Source organism: Oncorhynchus keta, chromosome 19 (genome assembly GCF_023373465.1).
Source record: "Oncorhynchus keta strain PuntledgeMale-10-30-2019 chromosome 19, Oket_V2, whole genome shotgun sequence".
Classification (NCBI taxonomy): Eukaryota; Metazoa; Chordata; class Actinopteri; order Salmoniformes; family Salmonidae; genus Oncorhynchus; species Oncorhynchus keta.
The window spans coordinates 7244449-7264448 of record NC_068439.1 but is presented as its reverse complement, the minus strand read 5'-3'; the positions used below and the strand labels follow the sequence as shown (position 1 = coordinate 7264448).

The 20000-nt window shown below is 44.0% G+C and overlaps 1 pseudogene across 1 annotated transcript in view; it reads left to right on the top strand.

The window, feature by feature from the left end:
- Positions 1 to 20000, top strand: part of LOC118376067 (CYFIP-related Rac1 interactor A-like) — an 87163-nt pseudogene that overhangs the window by 1221 nt on the left and 65942 nt on the right. The window lies entirely within an intron of this gene.

Here is a 20000-nt window from a genome sequence, read left to right as displayed (position 1 = left end):
CCTCAGCAGTACCAGCTGACTTTCTCTGCATGTCTCTCATGTCCTTTCCTCCCTTCTACTGTGAGTGCTTTTGTGTGTGTGTGTGTGTGTGTGTGTGTGTGTGTGTGTGTGTGTGTGTGTGTGTGTGTGTGTGTGTGTGTGTGTGTGTGTGTGTGTGTGTGTGTGTGTGTGTGTGTGTGTGTGTGTGTGTGTGTGTGTGTGTGTGTGTGTGTGCAGTGCTCTATGCAAACACCTCGTCAAAAACAATAGTTCTAAAAATGCACTACTGTGCAGAAAGTGTGGGTGAGAGAGAAAAAGAGAGGGAGAGAGAGAGGAAGAGAGGGAGAAAGGGAAAAGAGAGAGAGAGAGAGAGAGAGAGAGAGAGAGAGAGAGAGAGAGAGAGAGAGAGAGAGAGAGAGAGAAAAGTATAATGACAAATGGTTTGATGAAGAATGCAAAAAACTAAGAAATAAATTGAGAAACCTGTCCAACCAAAAACATAATAGAGAACCAGAAAACCTGAGCCTACGCCTTCACTATGGTGAATCACTAAAACAATACAGAAATACACTACGGAAAAAGAAGGAACAGCACGTCAGAAATCAGCTCAATGTAATTGAAGAATACATAGACTCTAATCACTTCTGGGAAAATTTTAAAACTCTAAACAAACAACAACACAAATAATTATCTATCCAAAACGGAGATTTGTGGATAAACCACTTCTCCAATCTTTTTGATTCTTTAACAAACAGCAAAAACATATACATGATAAAATACAATATACATGATAAAATACAATATACATGATAAAATACAAATCTTAGAATCAACTATTAAAGACTTCAATTACATTGAATGGACTACAGGACAAATACAAACAGTCCAACCCAAGAAGGCCTGTGGTGTTGATGGTATCCTAAATAAAATGATGAAATATACAGACCACTAATTCCAATTGGCTATACTTAAAATCTTTAACATCATCCTCAGCTTGTTACATTCCCCAATATTTGGAACCAAGGACTGATCACCCCAATCCAAAAAAGTGGAGACAATTTTGACCCCAATAACTACCGGGAATATGCGTCAACAGTAACCTTGGGAAAATCCTCTGCATTATCATTAACAGCAGACTCGTACATTTCCTCAGTGAAAACAATGTACCGAGCAAATGTCAAATTGGCTTTTTACCAAATTATCGTACAACAGACCACGTACTCACCCTGCGCACCCTAATTGACAAACAATCAAACAAAAACAAAGGCAAAGTTTCAATGTTGATTTCAAAAAGCTCAATTGACTCAATTTTGACATGAGGGTCTGCTATAAAAATGTATTGAAAGTGGTGTTGGGGAAAAACATACGACATTATGAAATCCAGGTACACAAACAACAAGTGTGTGGTTAAAATTGACAAAAAAACACACACATTTCTTTCCACAGTGCCGAGGGGTGAGACAGGGATACAGCTTAAGCCCCACCCTCTTCAATATATATATCAATTAATTGGCAAAGGCACTAGAACAGTCTGCAGCACTGCAACACCTCAACCTACTAGAATTTGAAGTCAAATGTCTACTGTTTGCTGATGATCTGGTGCTTCTGTCACCAACCAAGGAGGGCCTACAGCAGCACCAAGATCTTCTGCACAGATTCTGTCAGAACTGAGCGCTGACAGTAAATCTCAGTAAGACCAAAATAATTGTGTTCCAAAATAAGGTCCAATTGCCAGGATAACAAACCGTTTTCCCTAGAGCACACAAAAAAACCAATACATACCTCAGCCTAAACATCAGAGCCACAGGTAACTTTCACAAAGCTGTCAACAATCTGAGAGACAAGGAGGGCCTTCTATGCCATCAAAAGGAACATCAAATTTGACATACCAATCAGGATCTGGCTAAAAATACTTGAATTGAAATCAGTTAAAGAACCAATAGTCTTTTATGGCTCTGGGGTCGGGGGTCACTAACCAAAAATTCACAAAATGGGACAAACACCAAACTGAGACTCAGAATACGGAATTCTGCAAAAATATCATCTTTTTACAAAGTAAAACACCAAATAATGCATGCAGAGCAGAATTAGGCTGATACCCACTAATTATCAAAACTTAGAAAAAGAGCCATTAAATTCTAAAAGTTCATCCACCTAAAAGGAAGCGACTCCCAAACCTTCCATAACACCTACAGAGAGATGAACCTGGAGAAGAGCCCTCTAAGCAAGCTGGTCCAGGGGCTCTGTTCACAAACGCAAACAGACCCCACAGAGCCTCAGGACAGCAACATAATTAGACCCAACCAAATCATTAAAAAAACAAAAAGATAATTACTTGACACATTGAAAGGAATGAACAAAGAAACTGAGCAAACTACACAGCTATTTGGCCCTAAACAGAGAGTACAGATTGGCAGAATACCTGACCACTGTCACTGACCCAAAATTAAGGAAATCTTTGACTTTGTACAGAATCAGTGAGCATAGCCTTGCTATTGAGAAAGGCAGCCAAAGGCAGACCTGAACCACTGAGCTGCACGTCTCAACCTCCTGCCAAATGTAATACAATATTAGAGATACATATTTCCCTCAGATTACACAGACCCACAAAGAATTTGAAAACAAATCCAATTTGGATAAACTCACATACTGTTGAAGTCTGAAGTTTACTTATACACTTAGGTTGGAGTCCTTAAAACTCATTTTTCAACCACTCCACAAATTTCTTGTTAACAAACTACAGTTTTGGGAAGTCGGTGAGAACATCTACTTTGTGCATGACACAAGTCATTTTTCCAACAATTGTTTACAGACAGATTATTTCACCTACAATTGCATTAGGTCAGAAGTTTACATACACTAAGTTGACTGTGCCTTTAAACAGCTTTGAACAATTCCAGAAAATTATGTAATGGATTTAAAAGCTTCTGATAGGCTAATTGACATAATTTGAGTCAATTGGAGGTGTACCTGTGTGGAAGTATTTCAAGGCCTACCTTCAAACTCAGTGCCTCTTTACTTGACATCATGGGAATCATACCTGAAATCAAAAGAAATCAGCCATGACCTCAGAAGAAAATTGTAGACATCCAGAAGTCTGGTTCATCCTTGGGAGCAATTTCCAAATACCTGAAGGTACCACGTTCATCTGCAAAAACAATAGTACGCAAGTATAAACACCATGGGACCACAGAGCCACCATACCACTCAGGAAGGAGATGTGTTCTGTGTCCTAGAGATGAACATACTTTGCTGTGCAAAGTGCAAGTCAATCCCAGAACAACAGTGAAGATACTGGAGGAAACAGGTACAAAAGTATCTATATCCACAGTAAAATGAGTCCTATATCGGTACCTATACCTGAAAGGCCGCTCAGCAAGGCAGAAGCCACTGCTCCAAAACTGGCATAAAAGCCAGACTACGGTTTGCAACTACACATGGGGACAAAGATTGTACTTTTGGAGAAATGTCCTCTGGTCTGATGAAACAAATACAGAATTGTTTGGCCGTAATGACCATTGTTATGTTTGGAGGAAAAATAGGCAATGAGCAATTTGACATCATCCAACCGTGAAGCACGGGGTGGCAGCATCATGTTGTGGGGGTGCTCTGCTGCAGGAGGGACTGGTGCACTTCACAAAATAGATGGCGTCATGAGGGAGGAACATTATGTGGATATATTGAAGCAACATCTCAAGACATCAGTCAGAAAGTTAAAGCTTGGTCACAAATGGTTCTTCCAAATGGACAATGACCCCAAACATACTTCCAAAGTTGTGACAAAATGGTTTAAGGACAACAACGTCAAGGTATTGGAGTGGCCATCATCTCAGTCCCATAACATTTTTGGGCAGAACTGAAAATGTGTGTGAGCAAGGAGTCCTACAAACCTGACTCAGTTACACCAGCTCTGTCAGGAGGAATGGGCCAAAATTCACCCAACCTATTGTGGGAAGCTCGTGAAGGTTACCCAAAATATTTGAACCAAGTTAAACAATTTAAAGGCAATGCTACCAAATACTAATTGAGTGTATGTAAACTTATGACCCACTAGAAATGTGATGAAACAAATAAAAGCTAAAATAAACCATTCTCTCTACTCTCTACTATTATTCTGACATTTCACATTCTTAAAATAAACTGACCTAAGACAGAGCATTTTTACTCGGATTAAATGTCAGGAATTGTGAAAAACTGAGTTTAAACGTTTTTGGCTTAGGTGTATGTAAAACTTACGACTTCAACTGTATCTACTGGGTTAAATACAATAGTGTGCAATCACAGCAGCAAGATGTGTGACCTGTTGCCACAAGAAAAGGGCAACCAGTGAATAACAAACTCCATTGTAAATACAACCCATATTTATGTTTATTTATTTTTCCTTTTGTACTTTTGCACATCATATATGACGTAGTGGGATGGAGAGGTAGATAGAGGGATGGAGAGAGAGAGGGATGAAGAGGTAGAGGGATGAAGAGGTAGATAGAGGGATGAAGAGGTAGAGGGATGAAGAGGTAGATAGAGGGATGAAGATGTAGATAGAGGGATGAAGAGGTAGATAGAGGGATGAAGAGGTAGATAGAGGGATGAAGAGGTAGATAGAGGGATGAAGAGGTAGATAGAGGGATGAAGAGGTAGATAGAGGGATGAAGAGGTAGATAGAGGGATGAAGAGGTAGAGGGATGAAGAGGTAGATAGAGGGATGAAGAGGTAGAGGGATGAAGAGGTAGATAAAGGGATGAAGAGGTAGATAAAGGGATGAAGAGGTAGAGGGATGAAGAGGTAGATAGAGGGATGAAGAGGTAGAGGGATGAAGAGGTAGAGGGATGAAGAGGTAGAGGGATGAAGAGGTAGATAAAGGGATGAAGAGGTAGAGGGATGAAGAGGTAGATAGAGGGATAAAGAGGTAGATAGAGGGATGAAGAGGTAGAGGGATGAAGAGGTAGATAAAGGGATGAAGAGGTAGATAAAGGGATGAAGAGGTAGAGGGATGAAGAGGTAGATAGAGGGATGAAGAGGTAGATAGAGGGATGAAAGGTAGATAGAGGGATGAAGAGGTAGATAGAGGGATGAAGAGGTAGATAGAGGGATGAAGAGGTAGATAGAGGGATGAAGAGGTAGATAGAGGGATGAAGAGGTAGATAAAGGGATGAAGAGGTAGAGGGATGAAGAGGTAGAGGGATGAAGAGGTAGAGGGATGAAGAGGTAGAGGGATGAAGAGGTAGAGGGATGAAGAGGTAGAGGGATGAAGAGGTAGATAGAGGGATGAAGAGGTAGATAAAGGGATGAAGAGGTAGAGGGATGAAGAGGTAGATAGAGGGATGAAGAGGTAGAGGGATGAAGAGGTTGATAGAGGGATGAAGAGGTAGAGGGATGAAGATGTAGAATGTACATAAAGGAGCAGTGTTAATGTGAAGGGCGACAACATGTTGTCAAAGTGTTGACTGCAGCTCTTTGGTGTAAAATACTCCATAAAAATACGTTTTACTCAAGTCGATGTTGTACTTTACTATTTGTATCTTTGACAACTTTACTTTTACTTCACTACATACATACATAAAGAAAATAATGTACTTTTTACTCCATACATTTTCCCTGACAACCAATAATAGTCCTCAGTACATTTCGAAATGCTTAGCAGGACAGGAAAATGGTCCAAATCACACTAAACAGAGAACATCCCTGGTCATCCCTACTGCCTCTGATCTGGAGGACTCACTAAACAGAGAACATCCCTGGTCATCTCTACTGCCTCTGATCTGGAGGATTCACTAAACAGAGAACATCCCTGGTCATCCCTACTGCCTCTGATCTGGAGGACTCACTAAACAGAGAACATCCCTGGTCATACTGCCTCTGATCTGGAGGACTCACTAAACAGAGAACATCCCTGGTCATCACTACTGCCTCTGATCTGGAGGACTCACTAAACAGAACATCCCTGGTCATCTCTACTGCCTCTGATCTGGAGGACTCACTAAACAGAGAACATCCCTGGTCATCCCTACTGCCTCTGATCTGGAGGACTCACTAAACAGAACAAACCCTGGTCATCCCTACTGCCTCTGATCTGGAGGACTCACTAAACAGAGAACATCCCTGGTCATCCCTACTGCCTCTGATCTGGAGGACTCACTAAACAGAGAACATCCCTGGTCATCTCTACTGCCTCTGATCTGGAGGACTCACTAAACAGAGAACATCCCTGGTCATCCCTACTGCCTCTGATCTGGAGGACTCACTAAACAGAGAACATCCCTGGTCATCCCTACTGCCTCCGATCTGGAATCTCTAGATTTTTTATAGATTTCATTCATAATCAACTGTAACAAACTTCATGTTTGTCTGCATAATTTGTCAAGATTGGTGATTCTATCAATACTGCATGTATTGAATACATTGGCTAAAATCATAATTCAGTTTACAATACAGTGATCGATAAATTGATCAATATTTCCTACAGAATAAGGGTTTTCGACAGTTTCTTTCAACACAGAGCGTACAGTAGAACATGTCGATATATATGCAGTGTATGTGTATATATCATAAACCCTCTTAAGTCCTCCATCTTTATACAGAAAGGACTGACATACATGTCTTATGTCTCGAGTGTGTGTGTGTGTGTGTGTGTGTGTGTGTGTGTGTGTGTGTGTGTGTGTGTGTGTGTGTGTGTGTGTGTGTGTGTGTGTGTGTGTGTGTGTGTGTGTGTGTGTGTGTTGTGTGTGTGTGTGTGTGTGTGTGTGTGTGCTGTATGTTAACGGGTGATCTTACCAACCAAGATCCAATGATGGCTGCTCTGGTATTCACTCCTCTGTTGCTAGGACACACCCTTTGAACATTTTAACTGAGCCCTCTGATTGGTTGATGGGGATGATGCAATATTCTCTCATTCCAAATCTCTCCCGTTTGCCTATAGAAACATGCCCATCTGTATCGCTCTCGCTCTTTCTCTTCATCAATTTTTCTTTCTTTCTTTCTCTGTCTCCAACCATCTCTCTCTCTCTCTCTCTCTCTCTCTCTCTCTCTCTCTCTCTCTCTCTCTCTCTCTCTCTCTCTCTCTCTCCTCCTTTCTTCTTTTTTCTCTCTTTCTCTCACTTTCTCTCTGTTTGTATTTCTGTCTCTATCTTTTCAATCTGTCTGTCTGTCTGTCTGTCTGTCTGTCTGTCTGTCTGTCTGTCTGTCTGTCTGTCTGTCTGTCTGTCTGTCTGTCAATCTGTCCCTTCCCTTTGTCAGTGTTTTCTCTCTACTACTACACACCATCAAATCCTTTCCCATCCAGTCAAATCCAAATTACGGCACCTTGTAATATCAAACTGTCTGCAGTTACACGTTCACAGTGGAATAGATATGATTCGACTGCCTGTTTAAGACACAGTACCTCATTGTGCTTGGCTATGTGTCATAACTGTTACGTTTGATGAGGCAGAAGGAATGGAGGCTTGGTCTCTCTCTCTCTCTCTCTCTCTCTCTCTCTCTCTCTCTCTCTCTCTCTCTCTCTCTATCTATCCCCCTCTCCCCCCCTCTCCCTATCTCTCCCCCCTCTCTCTAGCTCTCTCTTCCCTCTCTTTCTCTCTCTCTCTCTCTCCCCCGCCACTCAACCCCTCTCACTAACTCTCTCTATCCCCCTCTCCCCCTCTCCCTACCTCTCCCCCTCTCTCTATATATATATATCTCTTTCTCTATGTCCATATTTTAAATTGCTCTCTCTTCCCTCTATCTCTATCTCTCCCCCATTTCTCTCTATATATCCCTCTCTCTCTCTATGTCCATATTTTATATTCTCTTCTCTTCCATTACTGTACCAGACCTTGGTAAAATGTAATATAATAGGTCATTTAATTGGAAATAAACACTGTACAGCTTCAAAGCATCATTCAAAGTATATTCTGATATTACGGATCGTCAGTCCATCTACTAATCGGAGTGGTTACATTTCTCCAATCAAAACAGAGGTGGAGTGTTCCACATTTAATATGGTTTAAACTGCAGATTATCCATTTAATATTGTTTAAATTGCAGATTATCCATTTAATATTGTTTAAATTGCAGATTATCAATTTAATATTGTTTAAACTGCAGATTATCCATTTAATATTGTTTAAACTGCAGATTATCCATTTAATATTGTTTAAACTGCAGATTATCCATTTAATATTGTTTAAACTGCAGATTATCCATTTAATATTGTTTAAACTGCAGATTATCCATTTAATATGGTTTAAACTGCAGATTATCCATTTAATATTGTGTTGATCTGTAATCGGGTACTTCCTGGAATTCATTCTAACGGTCACAGCATCTGCTACTGCGTCTGTCACCGTAGTAACACAGGGAGTTGTTGTTGTCGTGCTCCTGTAATGTGAGTTGTTGGTTGATAATATGAATGAAACAAGTGTGTGTTTGTTTGTTGTTTTATAACTTTCACAGATAAAAAAAAACACAAAAAAAGGTGAAGCACTGAAATTTAAAACAGAGATACTTTAGTAGATTATGTGACATAGAATATCTCTGTTAAGAAGAGAGCACACTCACTCTCTCACACACACACACACACACACACACACACACACACACACACACACACACACACACACACACACACACACACACACACACACACACACACACACACGAAACACCAGGCCAAATCACACACAAAGGCACACACACACACACACACACACACACACACACACACACACACACACAAAGCACCAGGCCAAGACACACACAAAGGCGCGCACACACACACACACACACCAAACACCAGGCCAAGACACACACACACACAGTTAAAAAAAGCGGTTGAGTTTAAAAACAGAAACATACAGTTTCTAATCAACTTCCTGATTCTACAGGAAACAGCTCAAACCGTAAATAACTACAGGCCCGTAACATGTCTCTGTTAGAAGATGTCCAAGTGTATCTAACCATCCTCCCTTGCAGCTGAGTAGGATGGTGGTGCCACTGATCTAAGGTCAGTTTTACAATAACATCTTCTAACCAGCTTGAGTAGGATGGTGGTGCCACTGATCTAAGGTCAGTTTTACAACAACATCTTCTAACCAACTTGAAATGACATTGATCTGACGGTCAGTTTTACACCATCACCACCTTTACCTAACAGAAACTTCAAAGCAGAACAGCCCTAGAAGTACTTACAAAGATTAATAGTGATCTGACTTGACGGGCTAGGAGATAGACAGATAAAAAGAACCTGTTTGAGGAAGGATGGAAGGAAGGAAAGAAAGGAGGGAGGGAGGGAGGGAGGGAGGGAGGGAGGGAGGAAGGGAGGAAGGAAGGAAGGAAGGAAGGAAGGAAGGAAGGAAGGAAGGAAGGAAGGAAGGAAGGAAGGAAGGAAGGAAGGAAAAAAGGAAGGAAGTGAGGGAGGGAGGAAGGAAGGAAGGAAGGAAGGAAGGAAGGAAGGAAGGAAGGAAGGAAGGAAAAAGGAAAAAAGGAAGGAAGGAAAAAAGGAAGGAAGGAAAAAAGGAAGGAAGGAAAAAAGTAAGGAAGGAAGTAAGGAAGGAAGGAAGGAAGGAAGGAAGGAAGGAAGGAAGGAAGGAAGGAAGGAAGGAAGGAAGGAAGGAAGGAAGGAAGGAAGGAAGGAAGGAAGGAAGGAAGGAAGGAAGGAAGGAAGGGAGGAAGGAAGGAAGGAAGGGATCTGTGTATTTTCTGGAAAGAGGAGGTGAGTTTTATTAGATTAACTTTGATCTGGTCTATGGATATGTTGCTAAGGATATCGTGCCTATAGGCTGTCAATCAAATCAATTGTCCACTCACATCGATCACCAGCTCAAATGTCCTGCCCTCTGGCCTTATCCAAAATCAGTATGATTACCAGTGCAGCACATCCTCTCCATATCGGCAAATGGTGAGAATTGGGGATGTGGAGAGAGAGAGAGAGAGAGAGAGAGAGAGAGAGAGAGAGAGAGAGGCTTACCTATTTTCATTATCTTATTTTCTTGACAATGAAGACAGGACATATATTTTGTGGAGATATCAGGCTGATCACTGAACAAAGCTGTGTTTAAATATTGTGGAGAGATCATCCTAATTACTCATGGCTTAGTTTTTGCTGTGACATGCACTGTCAACTGTGGGACCTTATATAGACAGGTGTGTGCCTTTCCAAATCATGTCCAATCAATTGAACTTACCACAGGTGGACTCCAATCTGGTTGTAGAAACATCTCAAGGATGATCAATGGAAACAGGATTCACCAGACAAGTAGACAGTAGAAGATAAATACTGGAGTCAACATGAGCCAACATCTCTGTGGAAGCTGTCGACACCTTGTAGACGTGTGTTTTGAATGTGTGGACATATGTAGTGTGTGTGTGTGTGTGTGTGTGTGTGTGTGTGTGTGTGTGTGTGTGTGTGTGTGTGAGAGAGAGAGTGAGTGAGGGGAAGAGTCCAGTGTGTGTGTGTGTGTGTGTGTGTGTGTGTGTGTGTGTGTGTGTGTGTGTGTGTGTGTGTGTGTGTGAGAGAGAGAGAGTGAGGGGAAGAGTCCAGTGTGTGTGTGTGTGTGAGAGAGAGAGTGAGGGGAAGAGTCCAGTGTGTGTGTGTGTGTGTGTGTGTGTGTGTGTGTGTGTGTGTGTGTGTGTGTGTGTGTGTGTGTGTGTGTGTGTGTGTGTGTGTGTGTGTGTGTGTGTGTGTGTGTGTGTGTGTGTGTGTGTGTGTGTGTGTGTGTGTGTGTGTGTGTGTGTGTGAGAGTGAGTGAGTGAGTGTGTGGGAAGAGTCCAGTGCGTAGAGTCAGTGCAAAAAAAGTGTACATGCAGGTAGTCTCGGTAACCATATCATTAGCTAGTTGAAGTCAGAAATAAACATACACATACACCAATACATATATTGTTTCAATCCACATCATTTTCCCATCCTATGATGCCATCTATTTAGTGAGGTGCATCAGTCCCTCCTGCACCCACAACATGATGCTGCCACCCCATACATTTAAACTACATTTTTCACAATTCCTGACATTTAATCCAAGTAGAAATTCCCTGTTTTAGGTCAGTTAGGATCACCACTTTATTTTAAGAATGTGAAACGTCAGAATAATCGTAGAGAGAATGATTTATTTCAGCGTTTATTTATTTCATCACATTCCCAGTGGGTCAGAAGTTTACATACACTCAATTAGTATTTGGTAGCGTTGCCTTTACATTGTTTAACTTGGGTCAAATGTTTCAGGTAGCCTCCCACAATAAGTTGGGTGAATTTTGTCCCATTCCTCCTGACAGAGCTGGTGTAACTGAGTCAGGTTTGTAGGCCTCCTTGCTCGCACACGCTTTTTCAGTTCTGCCCACAAATGTTCTATAGGATTGAGGTCAGGGCTTTGTGATGGCCACTCCAATACCTTGACTTTGTTGTCCTTAAACCATTTTGCCACAACTTCGGAAGTATGCTTGGGGTTATTGTCCATCTGGAAGACCCATTTGCGACTAATGAGACTCTATTTGGCGTGACACCACTGATGAGACTCTATTTGGCGTGACACCACTGATGAGACTCTATTTGGCGTGACCCCACTGATGAGACTCTATTTGGCGTGACCCCACTGATGAGACTCTATTTGGCGTGACCCCACTAATGAGACTCTATTTGGCGTGACCCCACTAATGAGACTCTATTTGGCGTGACACCACTGCTGAGACTCTATTTGGCGTGACCCCACTGATGAGACTCTATTTGGCATGACACCACTGATGAGACTCTATTTGGCGTGACCCCACTGATGAGACTCTATTTGGCGTGACCCCACTGATGAGACTCTATTTGGCGTGACCCCACTAATGAGACTCTATTTGGCGTGACCCCACTGATGAGACTCTATTTGGCGTGACCCCACTGATGAGACTCTATTTGGCGTGACACCACTGATGAGACTCTATTTGGCGTGACCCCACTAATGAGACTCTATTTGGCGTGACACCACTGGTGCTCTTGGTCCTCTCGTCTTTCTATCGCACCCGAGTCATGCCCTGTTTTCCTCCACATCCTTCACTCATACACAGGCAGTGGATGAGAATCATGTCAAAAAACTGTAGGACTGGCCAATAGCTTCTACTCCCAGACCATGAGGCTGCCACCCCCCCCCCCCGCCGCTTCCAGTGTGTGTTTGTGTGAGTGTGTGTGTGTGTGTGTGTGCCTCTGCACTTTGCCAGGGCCACACAGGGAGACTGGCGCCCATAGTGTTGGATCAGTAAAACTGGCACACATTCACACACACACACATTGGCTGAGGCCCTGTGATAGAGGTCCCTGATGATCTTCTTGGCCTTCCTGCGACACCTGGTGTTGTAGGTGTCCTGGAGGGCAGGCAGTGTGGACCCAATGGTGTTCTAGAGGGGAGGCAGTGTGGACCCAATGGTGTTCTAGAGGGGAGCCAGTGTGGACCCAATGGTGTTCTAGAGGGCAGGCAGTGTGGACCCAATGGTGTTCTAGAGGGGAGGCAGTGTGGACCCAATGGTGTTCTAGAGGGCAGGCAGTGTGGACCCAATGGTGTTCTAGAGGGGAGGCAGTGTGGACCAATGGTGTTCTAGAGGGCAAGCAGTGTGGACCCAATGGTGTCCTGGAGGGCAGGCAGTGTGGACCCAATGGTGTTCTAGAGGGGAGGCAGTGTGGACCCAATGGTGTTCTAGAGGGGAGGCAGAGTGGACCCAATGGTGTCCTGGAGGGCAGGCAGTGTGGACCCAATGGTGTTCTAGAGGGGAGGCAGTGTGGACCCAATGGTGTTCTAGAGGGGAGGCAGTGTGGACCCAATGGTGTTCTAGAGGGGAGGCAGTGTGGACCCAATGGTGTCCTGGAGGGAGGCAGGGTGGACCCAATGGTGTCCTGGAGGGAGGCAGTGTGGACCCAATGGTGTTCTAGAGGGGAGGCAGTGTGGACCCAATGGTGTTCTAGAGGGGAGGCAGTGTGGACCCAATGGTGTTCTAGAGGGGAGGCAGTGTGGACCCAATGGTGTTCTAGAGGGCAGGCAGTGTGGACCCAATGGTGTTCTAGGGGGAGGCAGTGTGGACCCAATGGTGTTCTAGAGGGAGGCAGTGTGGACCCAATGGTGTTCTAGAGGGGAGGCAGTGTGGACCCAATGGTGTTCTAGAGGGGAGGCAGTGTGGACCCAATGGTGTTCTAGAGGGCAGGCAGTGTGGACCCAATGGTGTCCTGGAGGGGAGGCAGTGGACCCAATGGTGTTCTAGAGGGCAGGCAGTGTGGACCCAATGGTGTTCTAGAGGGGAGGCAGTGTGGACCCAATGGTGTTCTAGAGGGCAGGCAGTGTGGACCCAATGGTGTCCTGGAGGGGAGGCAGTGTGGACCCAATGGTGTTCTAGCGGGGAGGCAGTGTGGACCCAATGGTGTTCTAGAGGGGAGGCAGTGTGGACCCAGTGGTGTCCTGGAGGGGAGGCAGTGTGGACCCAATGGTGTCCTGGAGGGGAGGCAGTGTGGACCCAATGGTGTTCTAGAGGGCAGGCAGTGTGGACCCAATGGTGTCCTGGAGGGCAGGCAGTGTGGACCCAATGGTGTCCTGGAGGGGAGGCAGTGTGGACCCAATGGTGTACTAGAGGGCAGGCAGTGTGGACCCAATGGTGTTCTAGAGGGGAGGCAGTGTGGACCCAATGGTGTCCTGGAGGGCAGGCAGTGTGGACCCAATGGTGTTCTGGAGGGGAGGCAGTGTGGACCCAATGGTGTCCTGGAGGGCAGGCAGTGTGGACCCAATGGTGTCCTGGAGGGCAGGCAGTGTGGACCCAATGGTGTTCTAGAGGGCAGGCAGTGTGGACCCAATGGTGTCCTGGAGGGGAGGCAGTGTGGACCCAATGGTGTTCTAGAGGGCAGGCAGTGTGGACCCAATGGTGTTCTAGAGGGCAGGCAGTGTGGACCCAATGGTGTTCTAGAGGGCAGGCAGTGTGGACCCAATGGTGTTCTAGAGGGCAGGCAGTGTGGACCCAATGGTGTTCTAGAGGGGAGGCAGTGTGGACCCAATGGTGTTCTAGAGGGCAGGCAGTGTGGACCCAATGGTGTCCTGGAGGGGAGGCAGTGTGGACCCAGTGGTGTTCTAGAGGGGAGGCAGTGTGGACCCACTGGCGCAGTCGGCTGAGCGCATCTGTTGCGCTTCACGGTCCTTATGGCGATGGAGTTTACGTGCCAGGCTGGGATGCAGCACAACGGTACTGTCTCGATGGTGCTTTGGGACGGGCCGAATATCTTTTGCATCCTGAGGTTGAAGAGTCGCTGTCGTGCCTTCTTCACCCCTGTTGTGCGTTTAACCATTTTAGCTCTCCCCGGAGACCCCGAGGAACGTGATGGGTTTTGTTGTTGACCGTTTCCACGGCAGCCCCGTTGATGAGAATGGGCCTGGTTCCGTATGAAGTACACAATCAGCTACTTTGTCTTTCAGACGTTGAGTGGGTGGATGTTAACCTGGCACCGTCAGCGTGCCTACATCCTCCTGTAGACTGTCTCGTCGCTGGTCGCCTACTGTCGTCAGGGGAACTTGATGACGGAGTAGGAACTGTGAGACCATGCAGTCGTGGGTAAACAGGGAGTACAGGAGGTCATCAAGTAACCAGAATTCAATAATATAAAACACCCTCATTCTGCCCTAATTCAGATTTAAAACAACCTCATTCTGCCCTAATTCAGATTTAAAACAACCTCATTCTGCCCTAATTCAGATTTAAAACAACCTCATTCTGCCCTAATTCAGATTTAAAACAACCTCATTCTGCACTAATTCAGATTTAAAACAACCTCATTCTGCCCTAATGCAGATTTAAAACAACCTCATTCTGCACTAATTCAGATTTAAAACAACCTCATTCTGCCCTAATGCAGATTTAAAACAACCTCATTCTGCCCTAATTCAGATTTAAAACAACCTCATTCTGCCCTAATTCAGCTCTAAAACAACCTCATTCTGCGCTCATTCAGCTATAAAACACCCTCATTCTGCCCTAATTCAGCTATAAAACACCCTCATTCTGCCCTAATTCAGCTATAAAACACCCTCATTCTGCCCTAATTCAGCTATAAAACACCCTCATTCTCCCTTAACTCCTTATTTTATTAGAGAACAGACATGAAGCATTCAGCTTTATACAGCAAAATCACAATCACTTAATACCTTGTTTTTTACTCCGGAAATAAATAGTCATTGAGAAATGTAATTCAGGATATTACACGGTAGGGTTGTGCTGGTCGAATATCTAACACACTGCGTCATATAAACCAGCCCTATTTCACAGTAACTCAAAAATAATACTGTCGGTCTCTTTGTCTCTAATCTTCTCTCTCTCCTCCATCCCTCTATCTTTAATATTCTCTCTCTCTTCATCCCTCTATTTCTAATCTTCTCTATATGTCTCTATCTCTAACCTTCTCTCTCTCTCTATCTTTAATCGTATCCATCTCCTCTATCCCTTTGTCTCTTCTTTCTGTCCCTCTCCTCTCCTCTCCCTCCTCTCCTCTCCTCTCCTCTCCCTCCCTCTCCTCTCCTCTCCCTCTCCTCTCCTCTCCTCTCCTCTCTCCTCTCCTCTCCCTCCTCTCCCTCCTCCTCTCCCCTCCCCTCCCCTCCCCCTCCCCTCCCCTCTCCTCCCCTCCCCTCCCCTCCCCTCTCTCCTCTCCTCCCCCCCTCCCCTCCCCTCCTCCTCTCCTCTCCTCTCCTCTCCCTCTCCTCTCCACTCACACAGAGAGATGCTTTATTGGCAAGGGGAAACATATGTTAACATTGTCAAAACAAGTGAAGGAGATAATAAACAAAATGGAAACTAATAATAAAACATTAAAAGTAAACATTACACTCAAAAAAATTACAAAATAATAAAGAAATGTCAAATGTCATATTATGTCTATATACAGTGTTGTAATGATTAGCAAATAGTTAATGTACAAAATGGAAATAAATCAACATGAATATGGGTTGTATTTACAATGGTGTTTGTTCTTCACTGGTTGCCCTTTTCTCGTGGCAACAGGTCACACATCTTGCTGCTGTGATGTCACACTGTGGTATTTCACCCTGTAGATATGGGAGTTTATCAAAATTGGGTTTGTTTTCGAATTCTTTGTGGATCTGTGTAATCTGAGGGAAATGTGTCTCTCTAATATGGTCAAACATTTCAGCTCAGTTTCCACCTCATTTTGTGGGTAGTGAGCACATAGCCTGTCTTCTCTCGAGAGCCAGGTCTGCCTACGGCGACCTTTCTCAATAGCAAGGTTATGCTCACTGAGTCTGTATATAGTCAAAGCTTTCCTTAAGTTTGGGTCAGTCACAGGTATTCTCCTCTCTTACCTATACAAGAAAGAGAGAAAGAAATACAGAGAGAGAGAGAGAGAGAGAGAGAGAGAGAGAGAGAGAGAGAGAGAGAGAGAGAGAGAGAGAGAGACAGAGACAGAGAGACAGAGAGAGAGACAGAGACAGAGACAGAGACAGAGAGAGAGACAGAGAGAGAGACAGAGAGAGAGACAGAGACAGAGAGAGAGAGAGACAGATACCTTTGTTGGACCAATATTTACATCACTGCATTGTAACAAACTAAACAGTTTGAAATGTCAATCAAATCCTGTTCATGAACTTCTAAATGGTGTATAGCAGCATGATTGAAGTCTAGCCTAGCCAGCTCTGACAGCAGTCAATCACTACCAGCACATCTCAGCATTCACAGTAGGTGAAGAACTTGGATGTGTGTGTGTGTGTGTGTGTGTGTGTGTGTGTGTGTGTGTGTGTGTGTGTGTGTGTGTGTGTGTGTGTGTGTGTGTGTGTGTGTGTGTGTGTGTGTGTGTGTGTGTGTGTGTGTGTGTGTGTGTGTGTGTGGGGAACAGGGTATGACCATCTGCATACAGTAGAAATGTTGTTTCTACCTCTAATCACGACGACAAAAGCAACAAGTCTGATATTAGTTAACTGTAACTCTGACAGAATCCTGTATATTTAGGTTCCCGAGTGGCACACTCTGTCTAAAGGCATCTCAGTGTAAGAGGTGTCACTACAGTCCCTGGTTCAGAATCAGGGCTGTATCACATCCAGGCCGTGATTGGTCCTATTGAGCGGCGCAGAATTGGCCCAGCGTCATCTAGGTTTGGGCAGGGGGTAGGCCGTCATTGTAAATAAGAATCTGTTTTAAAATGACTTGCCTAATTAAATAAAGGTAAAAAAATATATATATATATATATACAGGTGGGCTACTGTAAAGAATCTCTGTTCTCTACATAGTACACTACCCTATTGGTCCTGTTCAAAGTAGTGCACTATAAACAGACAGAACCCTATTGGTCCTGGTCAAAAGTAGTGCACTATAAACAGACAGAACCCTATTGGTCCTGGTCGAAAGTAGTGCACTATATAAACAGACAGAACCCTATTGGTCCTGGTCGAAAGTAGTGCACTATAAACAGACAGAACCCTATTGGTCCTGGTCGAAAGTAGTGCACTATATAAACAGACAGAACCCTATTGGTCCTGGTCGAAAGTAGTGCACTATAAACAGACAGAACCCTATTGGTCCTGGTCGAAAGTAGTGCACTATATAAACAGACATAACCCTATTGGTCCTGGTCGAAAGTAGTTTACTATAAACAGACAGAACCCTATTGGTCCTGGTCGAAAGTAGTGCACTATAAACAGACAGAACCCCATTGGTCCTGGACAAAAGTAGTGCACTATATAAGCAGACAGAACCCTATTGGTCCTGGTCGAAAGTAGTTTACTATAAACAGACAGAACCCTATTGGTCCTGGTCGAAAGTAGTGCACTATAAACAGACAGAACCCCATTGGTCCTGGTCGAAAGTAGTGCACTATAAACAGACAGAACCCCATTGGTCCTGGACAAAAGTAGTGCACTATATAAGCAGACAGAACCCTATTGGTCCTGGTCGAAAGTAGTTTACTATAAACAGACAGAACCCTATTGGTCCTGGTCGAAAGTAGTGCACTATAAACAGACAGAACCCTATTGGTCCTGGTCGAAAGTAGTGCACTATAAACAGACAGAACCCTATTGGTCCTGGACAAAAGTAGTGCACTATAAACAGACTGAACCCTATTGGTCCTGTTCAAAGTAGTGCACTATATAAACAGACTGAACCCTATTGGTCCTGGACAAAAGTAGTGCACTATAAACAGACAGAACCCTATTGGTCCTGGTCGAAAGTAGTGCACTATAAACAGACAGAACCCTATTGGTCCTGGTCGAAAGTAGTGCACTATATAAACAGACAGAACCCTATTGGTCCTGGTCGAAAGTAGTGCACTATATAAACAGACAGAACCCTATTGGTCCTGGTCGAAAGTAGTGCACTATATAAACAGACAGAACCCTATTGGTCCTGGACAAAAGTAGTGGACTTTATATGGGGAATTAGGGTACCATTTGGGAGGAAGTATACAGCTGTGTTCAATGTAAACTGTGAGTTGTTTTCAGACTGATGTTGATAAATGACATCGACTGAAGACGTGATTATTTAACAAGGTGATTGTCTTCATATACGAGGGACAGCGTTCTGAACGACAGCGTCCTGGGGTTTGGTGTAAGAGCTGTTATTCAGGAGTATGAGCCATGGACTGTTGCAGACAGCTAGTTGTTTTTGATGAAGAGGGAGAATCTCTCTCATCTTTCTTGCTTTGCTTTCTAGCGGATGTTTTCAAGGTGTTTGTTTTAAAAGAGGAAAAATTCAAAAAACATGTTTTTTTTGTTGTCTTTTTTTTAAATGTAGAGTTATTCACACAGATATCAAGTGATGTCTCCGATCCCCACGGTGGTTTGGGGTTTTGTCTTGGTGTGGATAGTTCTGTGATACAGTGTTGCAGCTATAGAGAGTGTGTCCCTCTATTCTCAATGTCTTACGACATTTTTATTGGTGTGGAACTGAGTCATTTTGAGTCACCTTACTTCAAGATCTGCCCCCCCTGAGAGTACTCTGTCTCCAGGACCTCACAGACCTCCAGACGTCACAGATGTGATGTGATGTGATGTGTTGTGGTGTGTTGTGTTGTGATGTGATGTGAATTGATCATTGTTTTATGGGTGTTTGTATGTGTGTGTGTGTGTGTGTGTGTGTGTGTGTGTGTGTGTGTGTGTGTGTGTCGTGCGTGCGTGCGTGCGTGCGTGCGTGCGTGCGTGCGTGTGTGTGTGTGTGTGTGTGTGTGTGTGTGTGTGTGTGTGTGCGTCGTGTTGTGTGTTCTCTCAGATTTACGGTCCAATGCATTATTCAACACAAGGCTGTTTGCAGGGGGTAGATTAGAGGGGTAGAAACTCCCATATCTCCTGGGTGAAATACCACAGTGCGCCACCACAGCAGCAAAATTTGTGACCTGTTGCCACGAGAAAAGGGCAACCAGTGAAGAACACACACCATTGTAAATACAACCCATATTTACGCTTATTTATTTTTCCCTTGTGTACTTTAACCATTTGTACATTGTTACAACACTATATATATATATATATATATATACATAATATGACATTTGTCTTTATTGTTTCGGAACTTCTGTGTGTGTAACGTTTACTATTCATTTTTATTGTTTATTTCACTTTTGTATATTATCTACGTCACTTGCTTTGGCAATTTAACACATGTTTCCCCTTGCCAATAAAGCCCTTGAATTGACTTGAAATTGAATTGAATTGAGAGACAGAAGGAGAGAAAAAGGTGGTAGGGATGTATAAGTTTGAGACTCAGAAGGGAAGTGTGTGTTTGTAAAATGTACAGTCTACAATGTCACAGGCATTCACACACACACTGAGGGCGACCAGCTGGTGACTGATATGCACAGCTCTCTCTCTCTCTCTCTCTCTCTCTCTCTCTCTCTCTCTCTCTCTCTCTCTCTCTCTCTGTGAAGGTTAACAATGGTGCTGTACTGTGAAAACATTTTATCCTAAAAAACACACACCTTTCACCCTTTTCTCTCTCTCTCTCTTTCTCTCTCTCTCTCTCCCCATCTATCTTCTCTCTCTCTTTCTCTCTCTTTGTCTCTCTCTCTCTCTCTCTCTCTCTCTCTCTCTCTCTTTCTCTCTCTCTCCCC